The 23,812-nt window shown below is 36.8% G+C and overlaps 1 protein-coding gene across 1 annotated transcript in view; it reads right to left on the minus strand.

The window, feature by feature from the left end:
- The window catches only part of LOC149079161 (cardioacceleratory peptide receptor-like), a 148,877-nt gene extending 125,561 nt beyond the window's left edge, over nucleotides 1–23,316 (minus strand). The window contains exon 1 of the mRNA XM_089240061.1: nucleotides 23,252–23,316. The gene's annotated coding sequence lies outside the window, so the exon portion shown is untranslated. The remainder of the gene's footprint in view (nucleotides 1–23,251) is intronic.
- Nucleotides 23,317–23,812: the final 496 nt, after the last annotated feature.

Raw genomic sequence — 23,812 nt, forward strand, 5'->3', positions numbered from 1 at the left:
TTTGTTTTCAGTATTCATTTGCAGTCTTACCCCTTAACTGAGAGAGTGTATAGCAGTCAAAATGATGACCAGAAGCTTTTATTGTTGTGACATTTTAGGAAATCCCCTAAAGAGTGGGATTCTCGGGTCTCGCCCATGGCGATGTTATGCTTTGTTATTTGCTGACTCAACGCAATATGAAGGCACAAAAATCAAGAAAAGATCCAGCTATTGCAGACATTCTTGAAATTATTGTGCCAAAGATATAAAATATTTGGAAAATTACTTCAATTCCTACGGTTTCCTCACCAATGGATATGCAAAATTTTCAAAGACTTTTACTGTAAATACAAGAATATTCAGAAAAATATGAAAGCAAGGAAAGATTCTCAAACTTTCAAGTTGAATTTGAAATCTTTCCAGTGCGAAGCACGAAAATTGTTCGGCATTACAGCATGCAAATGTGATTTTGAAGACTTTAAGTGTGACAAGTTGAGAAAGGTCCCAAATTTAGAGCGAGATTTCTTGCAAGATCAAAGAAGTACACGCAAGATGGCCATTGGTCGAGTAGATGTCCTAACAACGAAGAAATTGAAGAACAATAAACAAAGGAAAATGAAAATGGTATCCCGTTTGAAGTCATCTCAAGAAGAAACGGCGGAAACTAGTTCATCAACCACTGAAAACTCATCTATATCCAACGATTCTGAGGAAAGTGATCTGTATGAGCCAAAACACAGTTTACCGTTGAAGTTAGCATTTCCATCTACTAGTACTGAAGCTGCTCCATCAATCGGTGCCGAAGCAAGTACTTCATTTGCTTTTGAACAACTCCAAGAAGCAGTAGAGCAAGGGATATAAAGTCATCAATCCTAGACTTTTTGAAGCAAGATTTTGATACGAAGGAATTGATGGTGATCGGATGCGACTGGACTGTTACCAATACTGGTTATAAAAATGGTGTTATCAAATTAATAGAGAAAAAAGTAGGCCATATCCCTTGCAATGGCTTATTTGTCTTTTTCACTTTAATGAGTTACCTCTAAGGCATCTTGTGAAGCATCTAGATCAGTGATTCCCAACATGGGCGTTAACGCCCCCTGGGGGCAATGGAATGTTTCAGGGGGGCGGTAGAAGCTACGGGTATAACATAGGATCCTATAGGTTAGATTATGTTGGGGGCGATGGGAGAAAAAACTTCTACGTCCACCCAAAGAATTTATTGCTCTCATTTCTCTCAGATGAGAATCTCATTTACAAAAACTGGGAATCAAGAGAATTTTGAAAATTAGAAATGAAGGATTATCAGAAGCAGAAATCCGTACATTCCATGTTCCGAAAAAAAACTTTTCTGCTAAGGACTATTCGGAACTATGTGCATGGGATCAAGTACGAGTGACTGAACCACCTATTATAAAAAATCAGAAACTGGACCCACAAAAATGATCCGAACCTGCTTTTCCATCTATACCGAATTTTCCGTGTCACACACAAAGCAGTTGAACGTTGCGTACGACTCGTAACTGAAACACCTCTTGCTGTATCAATAACCGAGAGTCGTGAAGGCTTCATTCAAGCCAGAATAAAATCAAGGAGAACTCTTCCATCGTTTGAAAAAAAAGCGGACTATTTTGCAAAAAAGTGAAATGTAATAACAGTGTGATAACAGAGGAAGCAATAGAAGCATTCTCCTTGTTGACACCTATATCGCCAAACTATGTTCTTTTTGTAAATTTGGAACACGGTATAGTTTTGTCCCCACCCCACCAAAAAAAGAGGTTTATTTTCATCTCCCTCTATCAATCACTATATTCGGAGTGCTCGAAAAATTCTCCTTTCAACTGCCATGACAGCTGCAAATAAGCAAATATGCTTGTCAGTTATAACATACATGGAAATCTTAACTTTTGTGAGTATTTCTCTGGGTTATATATGTTTATGTTTAAAAAGATTTTTATGATATGTACTTAGAAAAGTCTTTTTGCTCGACCTTTAGGGTCTGTGAGGAACCTCAAGATATTAAAATATTTTCCTAGATTCTGGTATAACTTCTTAAAACATTGAAAGGCATCTTTTGAATACTAAGGCAACATCAATTTCTAAAAAAAAGTGAAAAAAACACCCTTTTTCGTTCCACTCTACTACACAGGTAAATAACAATAAAAACAAGTGAAAATGGTACAAAGTCAGATTTCTCAAGGTGGGGGGAGCGGGCTACTGTGATGACGAATATTAACTCATATACATCCCCCCCCCCCCGATTTCCATTTAGCAAACCGTCACGTAGGTTCTGCACTATGGTCCTGTAGGACTCGCCTGAAATTTCGAAAGTTACTCAATGGATAGACTGATAGCATGTCTGGTCAAGCTAGATGCTATAAAGTGGAGGAAAGACGACACCCATTGTGTGCCGAAACGTATGTCAGGAAATGGTCTTTAAGAATTTATTATCTGGCAACCTCATAGAAACAGTTTCCCACATTACTTATGGGTCTTTTTTTCTGGACGTGAATACGTCTTTTAAATTATCTGACTATGGGTGCACTCGCAAAAAGTTAAGTGACGTAATTTTTTTAAACGTTCATATCTCAGGAAGTATTCGGAATATATCAGTGTTTTTGATGTCTTCGGGTGGATTTCATTAATACAAATCCAAAATGACCAACTCCAGTTTACATACCTTTTTTGATCTGGACACCAGGCCAGTGGCCCGTACTCGTACCGAAAGCGTTTTAGATATGTCTTGGGAGGTTCGCAAAGCATAAATGAAAACGATATCGTCTGATAAATATTTCAAAGGCCGCGATTACACTATAAAATTGTGATAAAATATATTTTACGAAACTAGAGAAATGGAACTAACAAAGTCATCGGTTGCATTTGCTACAATATCGCCGATGACGTTTATAGGTCGTATTTTTCAAATTTCACGAATAAACTTTTGTGAAAATTTTATAGTGTAAAACCGGCCAAAGACAATTCCAATGGTACCCATTTCATCGTCAGTACGTACCAACAGATTCGAGCCACATTTAACATATTCACGTCAACACTTACGGCCGCGTCTGTGGCACAGCATAATACAAATACAAAGTCCACACAGGCAAATTTCCCCAAAAATTTATTATGGGGTCCGTGAACGATCTCGGCTTCCCATGCTTTCCTATGGAGAAAAATCTCCTTTATTTAAGGAACATTTAAATTTCTTCTATTCACTTAAGGCACTCAATTTTTTTCCCCTCAAATACTACGGATATTTCTAACACGCGCATTTAGGATTTTAATGTTGATTATTTTTCTCGAGTTTTTTTTAACTTCAACACGCATATTTTTGTCCAAAAATCACCAAAATTTACCTATTTTGTGCCATAAAATCTTTTTAAATAATTTTAATAAAAAATTCTCGTGTTAAAATATGCAACACCATACTGATAAGAGACAGACAAAGTTACAAGATATTTCAATGAGTGGTGTTTGAAAAAATGTTCCTCATCTAATAAAAAAACTTAGTTTTTGAGAAAATTAGTGGAAAACATTAGCATAATAATAATTCCTGCCAGCAGTTTATATTGAAATGTTTTTAGTACAGGTAGAACAAAAATTTGAACACAGACGCAAAAAATTTCAAAGTATTTGAAAATTGAAAAATTCAAAAATGTATTTTTTCACAAAATTTACGTGCATCAACCCCCTCTTAAACTAAGAAATGCAATTATTCAGCGCATTCTTACACGTCTGTCCAGACTATTTCAAACTGGAATTTTCGTTCAGTAACAACCCGGACTCCAACCAGATAATTCATCTTTCTATTTTTTCAAAGTAATAAACAAATTCCACTTTTCTAGAGTCAATTCTACCACGTACGTATTGCAATATGTGTTTATTATTATTACATTCAGTGGTACGTGGAATGTATTCCACGGTAGACATCGTCAACTTCCGCAGACATGATAATAAAACAAATAGGAAGTGAATTGCTGGAAGAGAGAGCAATTTAATTTTCTCGATGCGGAACCGACACCACCAGATGTCACACATATCTCAAACAATATTTATAGAAAGTATGAGTTTATAAAATATTACATACGAAGAAATGTTCACAGAATACTGACTCCGAAAGCAATGTTCTCTATAAAATCGGCTGCGAGTTGGCATTTGGACCGTGCAAAAAAACTACACAGATTTACCAGACAGATTAACTACACAGATCTATATACAGGGTGCACAGCAAACAGGTGGGTATGGCATTTTACTGACGAACCGTTGATCCCAGAGGTATACTTCCAATCGGGAAAATTTTCCAAATAATGTGTTGAACTCAGATATGCCATTCATGTTTCACGGGGTTGTACGGTATATATAATTAAAATTTAAAAGAAGAAAATATACACTCCCCGTGCGTCCCAAAACCCAGTTAGAAAGTTGTTGCCTCGTCTCTCCTGATGAAAAAAAAAAAAAAAAAACGCCACGTTTCTAAGAACAATATTCACTGAGATATTCGAATTCGAAAAACGAACGAAAGTTGGAGGGAAAAAAACAGTTAAATACGAGTAAAACCGTTTTTTGGCATTTAGAGCTGTTTTTTCCTAACTTTTCTCCGTTCTTGGAATTCGAATACCTCAATGAATTCACTTAGAAACATAAAATGCTACACGTCATTTGGAAGCTTATTCTAATTGGAAGTAAACCTCTACAGTCAACGGTTTACCAGTGAAATGCCATATCCCCTGTTTGCTATGCACCAGTATATACGGTATGGGGTGGAAGACGGGACGGTTGTTTGACATGTTCTTGTGACGTGATATATTTTTTCTCCCATTCAGGGTGTCCCATTGATTCGTAAATAGTTCAAGAACTCATAAAAATATAATGAATATTTGATTGCGGGATTTGCGAGACAATTATTCTCTCACAAAGAGGGATTTTTTTAGGGTTTATTAAAAATAGTTTAAATTTTTGACAATTAACTTCTTCTGCACAAATTGAACCACTGGAAACATGCAAATCCAAGCTCTAAAAAATGCAGAATGTACGATTAAAAGCTCATTTCTCTGAATATTCCTGTAAACAGCGCTAACATGAAATTTTCATTCCTATGCTGGCATCGGTGGGTAAAGTACTATTGTTGAAGTTGTTTTACCTCAGCCACGAATCACCGGCTGTAGCTTTACGACAGTTTTGGACACAGAATAGATTGAAGAAAGGTTCGGGTCCAATCATTTCTGCTGAACTGGTCTCTGAAACTTAATTTTTGTTTTGGATTATTCTGAGTAATTTAAAGTTGATTGAGGGGGAAGAGGGAACAACTATTTTAGGACAAAGCAAACGTGAACGAATCGAAAAATAAAACCCCTTAGAGTGATGTGAGACATTGCTTCTAATTTAGTTGTAAAATAATACAGTGCATCCCGCTTAGAAGGTTTTTCAAAAACACATTTGTGAAGAAATAAAGAAAACAACAACACAACACTAGTAAGTGAAAAACGCTTTATACGGGGAAACCTGATGAGGAAGAATAAGAATCGGGACCGGAAAAATGAATCGTATTGAGCGGGAGCGTTATAAGCGGAACCCCCAGTAAATTTCTAAAAACAAATAAATCTTTAAAAATTGGTTCGAACAACCCACGGTTCTCTTACGAGTTGAATGGTGTCACTATCCCGGATGCAACTAGGGTCACCGATTTGGGAATTCTCATTGACGAGCGACTTAGGTTTTCTGAACATTGTTCAGCTGTGGTCAAAAAAACGAATAGAATGCTTGGTCTCATTTTCAAAAAGGTCTCTTCGCGTTCTTCTAAAGTCATTCTTCCGCTTTTTCGAGGCTTAGTTCGTCCTGGACTGGAGTATGGTGTAAGGTTTTGGAGACCATACCTACAGAGGGACATAGACTTGGTTGAAGGGGTGCAGAGGAGAGCTACGCGTGTCCTTATTGGTACACGGGGCTTGAGTTATGAAGAGAGACTTCATTTTTTGAATATGTTTTTATTGGATGAACGCAGGTGTCGAGGAGATATGATCGAAATGTTCAAAATTTTCAATGGGATGGATAGGATGGACCATGAACTTTTAGAACACCGCCAATCGACTGCTTTTACAAGGGGACACCAGTATCGATTGGTGAGGGACAATGCAAGGTTATGGTGTCGCAGGGAATTTTTCTCCAATAGGGTTGTTAATAAATGGAATAGCTTACCCCCGGAGGTAGTAAATTGTAATGCAATTGACACGTTTAAAAAGTAATACGATAAACATGTTGGGGTAAATCGAGAAGCTATCCATACTAAGAATAAGACAACCATTAGTATTCTATATGGGCATTGTATGATATTTATCACTTGAATATATTGTTTATAATTGCATTTTTAATTGGGTTGCTGTATTTTTGAAATATATGACACCCATATTTTTATGGGCATCTTTTTCTCAGCCACCTCGTTAGGCATTTTGCCTGTTGTGGCGTTGTATTTGTATTTGTATATTTGTATAAGAATTTATTGGACATCCTTCATAAAAATATTCATTCCCCGCAAAAAAGCAACAAAATTTTCCAGTGAAATCGGTTGTAAGTTGTCATTTGAACAGTGAGAAGAAAAAAAAAATTACATGGATGAAGGAAAAAAAAAACCATTTGCAACATTCGAGAAGTAGTTGTTTGACATGTTCTTGCGACATGATTTTATTAGGTTTTTTTTCCCTTCAAACATCTACTAATTCTAGGAAACTCTTCCGTTTTGCAAGCATGTTTTTTGCATTTGATAGCAAAAAAAAAAAAATGTCAGTTCGGAACATGACATGAATGTAATTAATTTCCCTAAACTGTCGAATGATTAACGATATAATGAAAGTAACTTAATTAAATGTCATCATAAAGTGATCGTCGAGTGATAGTTCTTTTTCCCCCATGCCTCTTCCTCATGATTTATCATTTTCTTGCTTGGTTAATTACTACCTGGAAAAGCTTGTCGTGATATCGATTTTTACAGGTTTTCACCATGGAGGCCTTTTTTTGGAAGAAAAGATCAAAAATTGGATGATAAATTAATGAAGAAATTACACATATGGGGGTTCTATTGAAATATCTCCATGGATGTATTTGGCTCGCCCGTGAAAAAGAGCAGATTGCGAAAGCAAGGAGATATACAGGATAGACGAGAAGTCCTGGATACATTTTGAAATTAAATACAAATCGGCATAAAAAAGGGGGCGCGGTGTGCAATAAAATATTTTACTACGGCATAGAGTTTTTTGATAAATATGAAAAGTAATTGAATTACAATCAAAGGGGGGCGGTGCTCGGCATAACACGGACCGTGCATAATTAACGTTTATGACAATTCACGGTACGTAAAACTGGATTGATTGATTGATGACCGCTCACGCTCAGAGCTGTTGTTGCAAGACAAATTCCTCTCTTCACCTCCTGGGAGGCTGGAGAGCATCTTCTATTTATTCAACAAATGTAATAATTATATACATTCTATGGAAACAATCCATCGGAAAACATTGAGCACGATTCAATCAGGATTAACATAAGAGAAAATGAAATAATAATAAAATAAATGTACCAAAAAAAGCACACACTAATTTACACAAATGAGCTAAGAACTATTATATACATTCTATGGAAACAATACTAGTTAAAACTATACTAGTTAAAACAATACTAGTTACAACTACATGAAACAATACTAGTTACAACTACATGAAACAATACTAGTTACAACTACATGAAACAATACTAGTTACAACTACATGAAACAATACTAGTTACAACTACATGAAACAATACTAGTTACAACTACATGAAACAATACTAGTTACAACTACATGAAACAATACTAGTTACAACTACATGAAACAATACTAGTTACAACTACATGAAACAATACTAGTTACAACTACATGAAACAATACTAGTTACAACTACATGAAACAATACTAGTTACAACTACATGAAACAATACTAGTTACAACTAGGTATGGTAATGTATGGTAGTATGGTCTAGGTAGTATGGTTTATGGTAATTTTATGCACCCCAAAATTTTCATGAATATTAATTATGCACTGTTTGTATTGCATTTTATGTGTCATGCGCTGAGTTTTTCGTTTTAAAGCTCCACCAGTGAGTTTAATTCGATATGTTTTAATTTATCAAAAAAAAAAAAAAATCTAGGCTAGGGTTTCTCAATCTATGCGACGATAGCATAAGTAGTCCGAAGGTGGGCTTCATAACTTACTTCTAACTAAATGAAAAGCTATTCAAGTGTTGTAATTGATACAGTCGACGCTCGTTATAACGACCCCCATGTTCTAGCGACCATTCCATCAGAACGATTGGTAGGATAAGTCCCAAATGTTTTCATAGAACAACTAATCATACGTGTTTTACTTCGATGTAACGACCCATCCAATATAACGTCTGTTTTTGGCGAGACGAAGCGGGTCGTTATATCGAGTGTCAACTGTATTAGTAATTTTATACTTCTGGCTTCATTTAAAAATTAGACTTTCACTTATGTTATATATCTCATTGAGAGAAATTCAGTACATTGGGTATATATCACTAAACGTAGCCAAGAAATCCATGTCATCGCTAAAATTACTGAACGGTGAGCGAACGAAAGGCTGATCGAAATAGATACAAATGTTATTCATTAAAAAGAAACATTCACCATGACTGATTGACCATATTTCATCGAAAAAAATGCCAGGAACTCCGATCGCATATTCTCACCAAAAAAAAAAAAAAATGTCGCCATAATTTGGCAAAATCACCAATTGTTGCTGAAATTCGTGAGAGATCTTATATATAAATGTAAAAGTATGTATGTATGTCACTTTTCCAATCCTCCCAGTAATTGAAGAAAACCCGGGAAGCGCCGGGTATTTCTGCTAGCCTATATACAGGGTGTCCTGTAAGTGCTAATGCGGCCTTTATCCCATCAATCGCCCATCGTAGAGGTTAAGTTTCAATTTAAAAAATGCTTAAAAGGCGTTTGAATAATATTCGCAGCACAAGCTGGACATATGGCATCACTAACAACAGAGAACAACAACTACGACGACAAAACCCAGAATGAAAATGTTCAACGCCAGCTGAGGAACTCAATGTTTGCCTCAAATCATCAACACTTTGACACGAAGTTAAAAAATTATCATTATCTACCAACATGTGAGTTCAACTGCAAAATGACTCAGCACTGCTATCATTTTCACATGAGTTGATCGAACTTGGCAATGGAAGAATTCCCATAGACCCAAGCACTGGACTGATTACGTTCCCAAATGGATTTTGCCAGTTGTTAAATTCAGTTCAAGAACTTGCAGACAAGTCTTCCCAAACATTCAACAAAATCACTAAAACCACGAGTGGCTTTGTGAGAGAGCGATTCTGGCATCGAAAAACGACAACGTGAACAAGATCACCGAAAAAATTCTAAAAATTATTCCAGGAGACTCCACATCTTACAAATCGGTTGACACTGTCACAGACTCAGCGCAGACAGTTCTGTATCCTGCAGCATTTCTGAATTCTTTGGGTATTCCGGGTGTGCCACCACACAACTTCACCCCCAAAGTCAGAGCACCGATAATGCTTGTAAGGAATTTTGAGACACCGATACCCTGCAATGGCACCAGACTCTACGTGAAAAAAATTGCACAATTACATCATTTAAGCAACGATTCTAACTGGATGTGCCAAAGGAGAAGACACATCTTCATTCCACGTATCCCAATTATCACTGAAGAAATGCCATTCACTTTCAAGCGATTACAGTTCCCGATTCGTTTAGCTTTTGCCATGACAATCAACAAAGCGCAAGGCTAGCCGTTACCAGTGGCAGGTATCAACCTACTTGAACCCTGATTTTCACACGGACAGCTTTACGTCGCGTGTTGGTAATCCCAAAAATTTGGCATCTACACACCAGATGGGAAAACAAAAAATATTGTGTATCCACATGCGATTGCCTGAAGATTTTAATTAAAATATTTAAAAATGAAAGTAATTTTTTTCTTACTTGTTGCAGAAATTTTTTTGATTAAGAAATAATTAATAAGCTATACGTATATAAATTTTTTACGGGGCGGGCAACGTCGCCGGGTATCACTAGTTATCAATATGGGAGAAATAAAGAGATACTGGCAGTTGCGGTGAGGTGAAATATGTTCAAGGAAAAAACATTGGAAACATCACAACTATTTGAGATGAATATTTATATTTATCATAATATAATTTATAACTTCTGATGATTATCTTATCATCTTTATTATGAAATAAACAGGCAATTTTATGAAAAAAATTTCGAACGGCCAGAAAAAATATGTCGTATAAAATACACAAATTCCGGTTTGAATGTATTTTATTTCTGCTTTTAAAATGTGTCCCGTATTTTACGGGACATACGCACAACTCATGCTTTGCGTTTGTGGTCCGTCGAATTCTTCCAGAAATTTTAGTGGACCTTGAATCCAGAAAGATTGAGAAACGCTGATCGCATGCCACGATAAGTATTTTAGTGTAAACCGTACGTTTTTAAGCCGATCGGTTGATTTGTTATTAAGTCCAGAATCAAACATGTTCGGGATTTCTCGTACACCCTCTATAACAGACCAATGTGGTCAGTTTTCTTGAAGAGATTATGGTAGGACAGCTGGCCAGTATCGATGTACCATGATTGCCGAAAAATCAGAAGAAAACCCATTACCGAGTGTAAATGACCGAAAAGTGTGTTTCCCGTTTCCGCGTCGGATAATGATTCTTTTCCGTCTATCGAGAGTATGTCTAAGTGGGTTTAGGAAAATAGTAATAACCTTAATGTAACGTTTGGTCAGTTTTTTGTCGTTTTATGACACGAAGGATACTTAGGCCGTGCTGGCAGTGTAAGTAGCATACAGGGTGTCCTCTAAGTCCTATAATTCAGCCTTTATTTCTCATCAATCGTTTATCGTAGATACATAGTCATGATTGGAAAAATGTCCTTGGAAACATGAATCTTTTTTCGTTGACCTCAGAAGAGCTGTAACTGAATCATCAAAAGCAAAAATACCGCTTGTGTTAAATACGACTCATATTACCCCTCCCCTTCCATAAGACAATTATACAGAGTATTGTGCAATCCCGTGTACATTATCAGAGCGTCCTGTAAGTCTTTATTCGGCCTTTATCGCATCAACCGTTCGTCGTTGAACTACTCTCATTAACTGTTCACACAGTGGTGGTCGGCTGAAGCTGGTTTTCTGCGATTTTCCAGCTTAGAGGCGCTAATGCGAACCGGTCTCCCATCTGAAAAGCATCTCCGCAGAGAGCAGGCAGACCTGCAACACGATACTGACAAAACATGAAAATCCAATCATTTCGATCTTTATTTCAGAAAATGGAAAACAGGTGGCAGCACGAAAACGGAACTCGACAGCATAAATACGTTAGAGCCCACACATACACATAGAACACACATTCCGACATGTGCCGATTCTCAGAAGTCCCATCTCAACGTGTTGAAATGGCAGTCCCCCATATGCTCGGTTTACGGAAAATTCACCGACAACAATTTACCGCCTTGCAATTCACCGCTAGGTAAATTCACTGACTAACAACTCATCGACGAAAAATAGTTCGACACGAGTCAGTGAGCAAGTGAACAAGGAATGACCGAGTGAGTCAGTAATGTATGACACAGTAGTTAGTAGTAGTGTCAGTGAGTGACAGAGTGGTTAGTGTTGGAATAAGCAAACTATTGATTCAGCGAGTGACAGAGATAAAGTAACCTAGAGATGGAGTAAGTGACCTAGTTAGTGAGTGTCAGGTGAACGAGCCAGTGGTGTAGACCGAGAGATCTAGTGAGTGAGTGATAGAATGAGTGACCTATTTAGAAAGTACCTAACGTGGTGATGAGTGGTGAGATAAATGCTGAGTTAGGATTTATAGGACACCCTGTATCGCTTATAACCAGTAGTGCGGTTGTTATCAATCAAAGGGGAGGGGGTGAACATTGAAATTACACAGAATTTCTATTATTTTTAATTTTTATTAATTTTAGTTAATTTTTATTAATCTCAGAAATTAATAAAAAAATTAAATAACCAATTAATAATTTAAAAAAAATTGTGATTTGTTATCAGCAATAGAGACGACCCCACTTATAGCACGTATAATTAAAAATTCATTAATTTCGGCTATACATTCGAACCCTTTTTTAACGAATACCGTGGTAGCGAAAATCTCTTTGTAACGGAAACTTTTCTAATCCTTAAATAAGTTTACGTAGAAACAGAATGTATTGCGAATTCCGATGTCACGAAATGAAAAATCTGTTATAACGAATTCAAAAATACATTTCTGAAAATAAGCAAAAGAGTACAGAAAGTTTCGGAATCGATCCAGTGAAAAGTTTTTTCGGAATGTTCGGGAAGTCAGGAGAAACTTTTATGTAGAGTAATCAATGACTGTGATATTTGGTGATGAAAACTAACATTTCCTTTTCGTTGAACTTAGTTTCTTCATTGATTTACAGAGCTTCAACTTCTCGTCCTGAGGTCCCGGGTTCGAAACCCGTTCATGGCACGGTGATGATCAGCTGAAGCTGGTTTTCTGCGGTTTTCCAGCTTCGAGGCTTAAATGTAAACCGGTGTTCCATCTGAAAAGTATCTTCGCAGAGAGCTGGCAGACCAACACGATACTAACAGAAAATGAAAATCCAATCATTCCGAGCTTTACGGAAAACACGCATTTACGGAAGCAATTTACAAGCATTTACGGAAAATGGAAAACAGATGGCAGAACGAACACGAAACAAGCGCAACTCGACAACATAAATGCGTTAAGGCCCACACATACACTCAGAACACACATTCCGGCATGTGCCGATTCTTAGAAATTCCGTAGAGGAATGTGTACGAGGTGCGTGTACGGTTTAGTAATAGTAGAAACTCTCCATTCTACTCTCCAACTCTCCATTCTCAGAAGTCCCATCTCAACGCCTTGAAATGGCAGTCCCCCAATGCACGGTTTACGATAAACTCACCGCTAGGAAATTTCACCGCTAACAAAATTCACTGATCTACAATTTATTGACGCAATATCACCGACAACTGTGTGACACGAGTTAGTGAGCAAGGAATGACCAAATGATTGAAGCAAGCACTCATGATTGAGTTATGACAAAATTTGACACAAAATTGCGTCTCTAAGGCAAAAAAATTTGGTTGCATTCGAGCGAATGTAACCTATAATCTGATTGGTTTTTTACCCCTTTTCTAGAACATCTATCAGACTTTTATAGTGTCGTCTCGCATATAGCGTAGAAAGTCAAGTAAATGAGATGTATTTCATTTATAATTCAAAGAAAAAACCGTAAATTTCTCGGAGCTCTAAAAGTGTCCGCAGATCATCTCACGCAGGCTACGTCCTTACATGTCACTCGCCTTCGAGTTTATATGCAAGGGAAAAGTCTTGCGAAGGTGCTGCAGCATTTTGAAACGCCTACCTAATTACAATTAGAGAATGACTGCCACATCTGCGTAGAAATTAAAAGTAAAAGAAAAATAGTAAAGAGAGTAAAATAAATTAAAAGTAAATTATAAACACCATCTCCGCTTCCGACTACGTCCTATCATGTAGACTCGATCGAACGGATATTTTCCGACTCAAAAGCACTTGTTCAACAGAGCTGCTCAGACATTCGGAGGTCAAGCTTTTGACCAGAGGGCTTCTCTATACGCTGGACGAGTAGAGAAGAAGCCCTGTGCAACTATCGATGGAATTGGCCCTGTCGATGATCTTTGTATTGGAGTCTCACGCTATTACTAACAGAAGAAGTTTATTTACTCGCCTCCGAGTCCACGTTCAAGGGAAAAGTCTTGCGAAAGTCCAGCAACATTTTAAAAATTCTACCTGATTAGCGAGTGACTGCCACATCGGGGAAAGAAGAAATAGGCGTGTGTTCAAGCCAAACGCCGTCACTGGAATGATGATTAGCGAAGTGTGTATTCTGTCCTTAGTGTTTCGTAACTGTTAAAATTCTGGTAACAATTGAATCTGGATTTACTTGTTCAATGGAAAGAACGAAGAATGAAACAATTGGGTTCGGGAATAGTGTATTGAGGCTAACAATGGATGGAATCGAGATTATTGAAGGTGAAGAAACATCAAGACGATATGCAAGCCTACAATAGAAATCGCTCAAGGATTCATCGTTTGATTCCGCCCCGATAAATTAATTTTTTCCCCCGGAATTCTAAGGCAGGACTCCAAAAACACTTTTTTGTCTATGGCCCGACTAAGTCCGTGCTTGGTATGCTATTTTCTATCATTACTTTTACGATTGTCGGTACTCAAAATCTAGTGAATATCAACATACTTGAAGGAAAAGATACATTGTAAGTTTTCGTATAGGGTTCAAAACACAGTTTTGTCGATATATGAGCCCCTAGCTATCGCAAAAATCAACTATTGCTAACGAAATTCGAGATTTACGTGTTTTAGAGTATGCGCTCGAGGCATATATTTAGAGAGAAACGCTTATCTCTCGCGGTTACGATTACAGCAGCAAACTTTCAAAACAGCCAAACAGCAACACTCACTTTTACGCACTGTAAAATGATCTGTCCGGTAACAAACTATGAATGGCGTTGCAACGGTACCGGTACTGCCATAAACGCCGATGCAGGAAGCAGACTAAGAAAGAATATCTCACCGAAGGAATGGTGTGCTAACCGCTCGGTTTGGCATCAGATCGGGGACCGCCTGCGCATCTTATCGAGACACCCGTCCAAGTGGGTTCTAGTTGCCAGTGCGTCAATTGTAGTAGAATTTCGTATATTCACAACTGCATTAGAGAAAAATCTCCCACGACACTCCAACTTGGAGTTGTCCCAAACTAATTGGAGAAAGTATAGTTAATATCCCTTAATTTCGGCTATACATTTGATCCCTGTTTAACGAATACCGTTGTAGCAAAAATCTCTTCGTATAGCGGAAACTTTTCTAATCCTTAAATAAGTTTATACATATATATATAGGAAGTATTGCGAATTCCGATATCTAGGAAATGAACAATCTGTTATAACGAATTCAAAAAAGAAATTTCTGAAAATAAGCAAAAAGAGCACAGAACGTTCCGGAATAGATCCAGTAAGAAATTTTTTTTCCGGAATGTTTGGGAAGTCAAAAGGACAGAGTTTTATCCACAGTAATTAATGACTGTGATATTTATAACTGTTATCACCGTTTTCCTTAACTGCAATCGGCATCGGTGAATATTAGATGTAGGAAAAAAATAAACAATTTGCTTGCGATAGTCATTGCTTGCTAAAAACGGGAAAGAATACAAATGCAAAAGTCAATACCGGCATGAGAGAGAGAGAGAGAGAGAGAAAGTGCAACAAAGATCCTAGTCTAGCTAAAAACAAGGTGGACAATGTCATTCGTGAGAACAGATTTGTGGCACATAACGAGGTACGGTACACGTACAGAATAAGAAATACATACAATGTACAAAATTGGGTTTGAGTGGGGGGGGGGGGGGGCAAGCCACATTAGATAACCTTCAGGGCCACATTTGGTCCGCAGGTGAAGGATTTACCATATATGGCTTAAGAAAGAGGGAGATATAGAGGTTCCTTTTTTATAGGGAGGGAGATATAGAGAGTGGGTCGCAATGAATATCTTAAAGAGAAATTTTGAGTTCTTACCCTTCACATAGCATTGAAATTAACAGAAACTGACTATAACTACATATAAAGGTATTATCTTTCGAAATTTTAATTTTTTCTTAAATATTTTTTTCGTCTGGGGGGGGCGCGGGTGCATGACCCCCTATGTCCCCCTCCAGCGTACGTTTCTCACCCTACCAATATGCGTTAGGAGGTGCGGGTAGTGTTGACGAAATTGTGCTGACAAGAGAGGGGAGGGGGTCAGAGTTTTGCTCACTTTTTCTGTCGAGGAGGGGATGAAGTCAAAAATTACAAAAAATTTGCTGACGTAATACTTGAACGGCCCCTTAGAGACAAATTTCCTACGACACTCCAACTTGGAATTCTCCCAAACTAATATTTATAGCAAGTATAGTTAAAAACCCTTAATTTTGGCTCGAACCCTGTTTTAACGAATACCGTTGTAGCGGAAATCGCTTTGTAACGGATACTTTTCTAATGCTCAAATAATTTTACGTAGGAACAGAAGGTATTGCGAATTCCGATATTACGGAATGTAAAGTCTGTTATAACGAATTCAAATCGAAATTTCTGAAAATAAGCAAAATGGGACAGAACGTTCCTGAATCGATCCAGTAAAAAAAAAAATTTCGGAATGCTTGGGAAGTCAAGGATAGAGTTTTATTCACAATAGTTAATGACTGTGACATTTGTAACTGTTATATTACCGTTTTCCTGAACTGCAATCGGGTTCCGTAAATACTATAGATGTGGGAAAAAAAATCAGCAATTCGATTTAGTTAGTCATTACTTGTTAAACACGGGAAAGAATAAAAATGCAAGAGTTAACACCGGCATTAGAGAAAGTGGCACAAAAAGATCCTAGTCTAGCTAAAAACAAGGTGGACAATGTCATTCGTGAACAGATTTGCGGCACATAACGAGATACGGTACACGCACAGAATAGGAAATACATTCAATGTACCAAAGGGTAGTTTACAGTTAATTATAGTGCAATGGCAAGAGAGAGAGAGAAATCGTGGCACATCCTGACAAACAAGGGTGTTTCTGCTTCATCGAGAATTATTGATGATTCTATAATTCTTTAATATTTTCATTCCTAACTGCGAAATTTTATTTCATTTAATCCATCATTAATTCGTATTTCGAATAAGGAGCAAAATTTGCGCAAAATATTTTTCAACAAACCTCATTAAAATCGGCTTGCTAGTTATTTTCCCACTGTGATTTTTGTAATTAATAATCATGGTTCTGTGCGGTAAACAATGTCTTTTCATTTCTGTTTTCTCCGTGGTTTGTTTTACGTCACGAACTTGAAATTCAAAACTTCCCTTGCGAACCAAATTTCAATCCGAATTTCACACACTTGTTTCTTATGACCTATTCAAGATAACTAGAGATGAGACGAATATTCGGCTGCTATTCGGTATTCGGGGTCTTTTGCTGAATATTCTGTTCGGCCGTTTAATTCCTAGGTATTCGGCCGAATATCTGTGCAAATTCAAGTGTCTAACTAATTGGAAAAAAAATTATACTAATTGGAAATTTTCGCATAAATTAAAAATTTACTGGTTATACGTTATTGTGTGGTTTATACCTATCCCGTTTTGTTAAAGGGGTTACGTCAGGGTGTCGTCTCTATGTTCGGGAAAACACGAAGCTGAAAACATTATCCTACTTCGATAATATGGAAGTAAGCATGAATTACACAAGTCAAGTTCACTACTGAAGGATTTACCTAGACAAGATACGTATTGAGCTATTGGAAGAGGCATATCAGGGCGAAGGACATCTTTAGAGGAAAAATAGATCGTGAATTTTACGATGCATTATATACTAGTTGGGGGTAAATAATGGTTGAGGCATTCTTCTAATTACATGTGAAATTGTATCAAGTGTTAAAAAAATCTGATTCTGTGAGTAATATTAAACAATATATTATCGTTGAATTTGCTTGTGAGTATCATGACAATAAAAGTCTTTCAATTACAATGTTTCTCAAATAATAAATTGCATAATTATAAAATTCAATTTCAGTCGTTTTTTTCTGAAATTACCAATAATTTTATTTATAATTAAAAACACCAATCATAATTGTGATGCATTTTGAGAAAGTTGATATTCGGTATTCTGCCAAAACATTAGCCGAATATTCGGTATTCGGTTATTCGGCCAAATCACTATTCGTCCTATCCCTTACACAACTAAGCATACATTTATAATTCCATCAATATATACTGCTAAAATTATGAACTAATTTTAAAAAGGTTAAAAAATTGTTGGTGGGTACGACTATTTTAGACTATTTTTTCCCCACATAAGGTTGGACACATCCTAAAATTCATACTTATACAGTCCAATCCTGTTTTAACGAATACCGTTATATCGAAAAAATTTCGTTCTAACGAACACTTTTCTAATCTTCCAGATACGTTTACATAGGAACAATGAAAAAACCTGGAATTCTTTTATAACCAATTTTTTTTTGTAACGAAGTTATTTCACGGGTCTCTTGGAGTTCGTTATAACAGGATTCGACTGTAAACGTTTGTGTGTGTGTCATTGGGAAGCACGACAAAAGTATCAGAGGGTGGGGGAACAAATGTAACAGATTTCAGTTGTGCATTTAGTTGTTTCACTATAAATAATTCATCAAACATAACCGCTGTGGTGGTCGAGTGGTTATAGTGACGGACTCGCGATGCGAGGATCCGGGTTCGAACCCCACAGTGGTGGTCGGCTGAAGTTGGTTTTCTGTGGTTCCCAACTTCAAGGCGCAAATGCGAGCCGATCTCCCCGTTAAAAAGTCTCGCCACAGAGAGCAACAGTCCTACAACGATAAATCATTCAATCATAACACTTCACTCCTAGTTAGAAAAACTAGTGGCAGATGGCAGCACTACACATAACAAGCATTACAGAGAAACAACAAAAACTTCACGTCAGGTTTCACTACACGTACACGCACATTCCCTCATGTACCGATTCGGTGAGGGGTTCCGCGTGGGCGAGGGGTGGGCGGAGTGCATGTGTGGTGTAGTAGTAGTAGGTAGGGCCTCCAAAAAATGGCTCGGGGATCCATGATGTTCTTAAGTCAGCCACCTCGTTGGGCAATTTGCCTGTTGTGGCGTTGTATTTGTATTTGTATAAAAAGTTCCAAAATTTATAATTTGATTAGCTCCAACAAAATGCATCTTTTGTGTGCGTGTTTACGTTATTCAAAATCATTTTAGCTGAAAATATTAAAGAAAATATAATCTTCATTTTGAACGTCCGTTACCCCTTTAAAGGACACTCCGAATTCGCTTATACGATCCTTAACCCGCGAGCACGCGCAAGGGGGTGATTCGCACCCCACGCGAATATATATTACGAAATTTCTAATTCTGATATTTTTTAAACGGGTGTAACCCGGTGTAGCTGCTTCTAAGGTAATCTTTTAGTAGGGAAACGTTCCAGACGCGTATTTTTTTTAAATCAAATTACCTTTATTCAATCAAATTCATTCAAATTCACATTCAAATTAGAAAAAAAAAACACAATACAATATAATGTATAATGCGATATATCTAAACATATGCAAGTGTATCGATATATATGACTTGTCAAGGGGTAATTATACCCGTACTGACAACGAATCACAATGAAATTAATGATCATAGAACAATTTTCACAGTCATTAACTTTATAATGCACATGTTAATAATAGTCATACACATAAAGCGGCAATTCTAATTCAAGTACCTTATTCGCATAGCCCCGTGATATACATTTAAATATAGTCTTCAATGTTATGATAACAGCAATGTAACTAAATAATGCCTTTTTAAATTTAGAATATGAAGCTACATTTGTTAATTGGAATGGCAAAGGCATTGTAAATTTTGAGAGCTAAATAGACGAAGTGTTTTTTTAAATATCTCTTTTCTATGTAAAGGGATTTCAAATATTTCACCAGGTCTCCTCAGAGAATGGAATTTTGATTCCTCTTTTGTTCTCTTGAATGCAGCTATTGTTAAACATCATCTTACGCGTCCTTGTGTTACTTTACTTGTACGAAAACGTCTCTCAATTTGAGTTATACGCAGATTAGATTAAATGCTTACAAAAGTTTTTGAAGATGTATCTACGGACGGAAATAACCAATAAATGAGACAGATTGGTATGAGTCTTATACCGTGGATGTTGCAAATGAAATGGGTGTGTGTTCCATATTCTACGTCTGAAATTTCAAATAAATAGCCTATGATAATGTCTTTAGCATTGCTGACTGTCGGTGCAATCGATGCAAGGGTTCTCTTGTTATCAACGAAAAAACTGCCAAAAGAATTCAAGAAAACAAGGCTCTCTCTCATCTAGAAAGACCCTAGCCATTCAACTAATCAGATCCCAAATAGCAAAGAGTTTGCACTCCAACTAAAATGGAGATTCTGAACAAATTTTTCAGCTTCCAAACCATTTGCAAAAAAGCTAAAGACTTTATACAAACGTTGTTTTTTATGTAGAGCAAGAATATTTGTCAAAGAATAATACACTATCAGTCTTTGCGCGGAGTATGTAGAATAATGTGAGTTTTCATATCAAATAAATGCTGGTATTTACTGATTATTTCTTCCATTTTGATTAAATGTAGTTTTCAAGATACATATTTACTAAAATTTAAATTAAAAAAACATTTCAGAAAAAATTAACTAGTGGGGGTTTCAAAGCACCCCCTTGCGCGTTGTCGTGTTCCTCCCTGTAGCGCGCGTGCTCCCGGGATAATAAATGGCTAATGATTAATTCGAAGTTTTCCAAAGCTGGCTGACGCGAAGTTAGCAGAGAATGATACGATCTCGTACGTAATTTATACAAAAACCGACAAAAATCACATATACAAACTCTAATTCAGGGCTTTCACATGTTCAGATACATACGTATATATAATAAAAAAAATCTCAGAGTCTAGTAAAGTTGTGATTTATAGCGAAGAAAAAATGGGAAAGGCGAGTAAAATTGCCAATTACAGTTAAAAAAATTATCAAAGGCAAGCGAAGTTATCAAATACAAAAAATCATCAAAGGCAAGTAAGGTTGCGTATCAAAGCAAAAACAAAATTGTGTCTCTAAGGCAAGTAAATTCGATTGCATTCAAGCGAATGTAACCAATGAGCTGATTGGTTTTCCCTCCAAGGTTTGCAAAACAACTTTTATCAGACTTTTATAATGTCCTCTCGTAATCAATCCAAGTAAATTAGATTGATTACATTTACAATTCAAAGAAAAAACCGTAAAACTTTCCGGATCTCTAAAAGTGTCCGCAGATCATCTCACGCAGACTACGTCCTTACATGTTACCCGCCTTTGATTTTATATGCAAGGGAAAAGTCTTGCGAAGGTGCAGCAGCATTTTGAAACGCCTACCTAATTACAATTAGGGAATGACTGCCACATCTGCGTAGAAATTAAAAGTAAAAGAAAAATAGTAAAGAGAGTAAAATAAATTAAAAGTAAATTATAAACACCATCTCCGCTTTCGACTACGTCCTATCATGTAGACTCGGTCGACCGGATATTTTCCGACTCAAAAGCACTTGTTCAACAGAGCTACTCAAACATTCGGAGGTCAAGCTTTTGACCAGAGAGCTTCTCTATACGCTGGACGAGTAGAGAAGAAGCCCCGAGCAACTATCGATGGAATTGGCCGTGTCGACGTACTTTTTATCGGAGTCTCCCGCTATTACCAACAGAAGAAGTCTATTTACTCGCCTCCGAGTCCACATTGAAGGGGAAAGTCTTGCGAAAGTCCAGCAACATTTTAAAAAGTCTACCCGATTATGGAGTGACTGCCATATCGGGAAAGAAAAAATATGCGTCTGTTCAAGCCAAACGCCGTCACTGGAATGAAGATGAGCAGAGTGGGCATTTACTTCTTCACCTGTGTTTCGTTATTGTTAAAATTGTAGTAACAATTGAATATAGATTTACTTGTTCAAAGCTTACAAATAGAAAGATTGAAAAATGTAACAATTGGGGACGAGAATAGTGTATTGAGGCTAACAATGGATGGAAGCGAGGTTATTGGGGAAGAAGAAACATCAAGACGATATGCAAGCCTACAATAGAAATCGTTTAAATCGCTCATACATTAACCCGCGAGCACGCAAAAAGTAGGCGATACGCAACCCAGTCGAATGCACATTACGAAATATTTGATATTTTTTAAGTGGATATAACTCGGTGTAGCTGCTTCTAAGTTCATCTCTTAGTATGGGAACGTGTCAGACGCGAAATTTCTTCCTTTGTTCTCTTGAATGTAGCTACTGCGGTGTTGAACACTCTCTTGCGCGTCCTGGTTTCGCTCCACTTGTACGAAAATGTCTCAATTTGAGATACGAAAATAAGATTAAATGCGTTAAAAAGTTTTTGAACATATTTCTACGGATCCAAAAGACCAATAAATGAGTCAGATTGGCTTGTGTCATAAGAAAATCTGTCCTTTAGAAAAATCTTGCGCAGTTGTAGATGAAATGGGAGTTCCATATTCTACTGCTCAAATTTCAAATAAATAGCCTATGATAATGTTTTTAGTATTTCTGACTGTCGGTGCAATCGATGCAAGGGTTCTCTTGTTATCAACGAAAAAACTGCCAAAAGAATTCAAGAAAACAAGGCTCTCTCTGTCTCATCTAGAAAGACCCTAGCCCTTCAACTAATCAGATCCCAAATAGTAAAGAGTCTGCACCCAACTAAAAGGCAGGTTCCGAACAAATTTTTTAGCTTCCAAACCATATGCAAAAACGCTAAGACTTTATACAAACGTTGTTTTTTATGTAGAGCAAGAATATTTGTCAAAGAATAATACACTATCAGTCTTTGCGCGGAGTATGTAGAATAATGTAAGTCTTCATATCAAATAAATGCGGGTTTACTGATAATTTCTTCCATTTTGATTAAATGCAGTTTTCAAGATATATATTTAGTAAAATTTTTAAATAAAAAACGCATTCATAAGGAATTAACTAGTCGGGTGCAAAGTACCCCCTTTGCGCGTTGTCGTGTTCCTTCCTGTAGCGCGCGTGCTCCCGGGATAATAAATGGCTAATGATTAATTCGAAGTTTTCCAAAGCTGGCTGACGCGAAGCTAGCAGAGAATGATACGATGTCGTACATAATTTATACAAAAATCACATACATAACCTCTAATTCTGTGCTTTTGCAAGGAAAGTTGTGATTTATAGCAAAAAAAGGTGGTCAATAGCGATTAAAATTGCCAATTAGTCATAAAATTATCAAAGGCAAGTGAACTTATAAATTGCGAAAAATCATCTAAGGCAAGTAACGTTGCCTATTATAGGCTCTAATTACATATTACATATGTATATTATGTACAGTCGAATCCAATTATAACGAACTCGAAGAGTCCGGATAAATCTCTTTGTTATAAAAAAAATTCGTTACACAGGAATTGCACTGTTCTTACATGAACTTATCTGGGAGTGATTCGAAAAGTGTCCGTTAAAACGAGATTTTCGTTATAACGGTATTCGTTAAAACGGGACTCGACTGTATATATAAAAAATTCCAGAAAATAATATATATTAATAAAAACTCACCCCGATCAAAAGACGCAAAACTTCATGAAAATCCTTAATATTTAGAAGAAATCATCGATATAAAAACCACTGGAACGAAGAAATTCCAGAACTTTTTCCGTTATTAAAATCGATATATCGGCAATTTTATTCACAAAAAAAAATTTCCCGGAGAATAATAATAATAAAAAAATTTCTCTTTTTTCAATGGGAATTTTCTGGAAAATTTTCCCGGGAGATATTTATAGACATAAATAAGAGAAAGCAGGGAAGAGTCTTTTAGCCCGTGTCGCTCGCGGACAAGAACTTCTCACGAACTGAACCCTCTTTTGCTCCTTATTTTTACTGCTTTGCTCTCTCTCAGTTTGAGTTCTCGCGCATGCTCACTACATGCTGTACATGGCACCCCCCGTTACCCCTTTTTCAGGAAATGTTTTCCATCCTTCTTATACTCGATATTTACAGGATCAAACTGTCATGTTGTGAAATATATTGCGCTAAAAAGAAGGAAAAAAAGTTTCATGTGGAAAGTTTTAGAGCAAAAATCATGTTTTTGTTATCGATTTCGAACTGTCCCGATGA

The sequence above is a fragment of the Pholcus phalangioides genome, unplaced genomic scaffold (assembly GCF_987345545.1).
Source record: "Pholcus phalangioides strain wild (caught in Gottingen) unplaced genomic scaffold, Ppha-v1.0 ptg000012l_1, whole genome shotgun sequence".
In the NCBI taxonomy this organism is placed as follows: Eukaryota; Metazoa; Arthropoda; class Arachnida; order Araneae; family Pholcidae; genus Pholcus; species Pholcus phalangioides.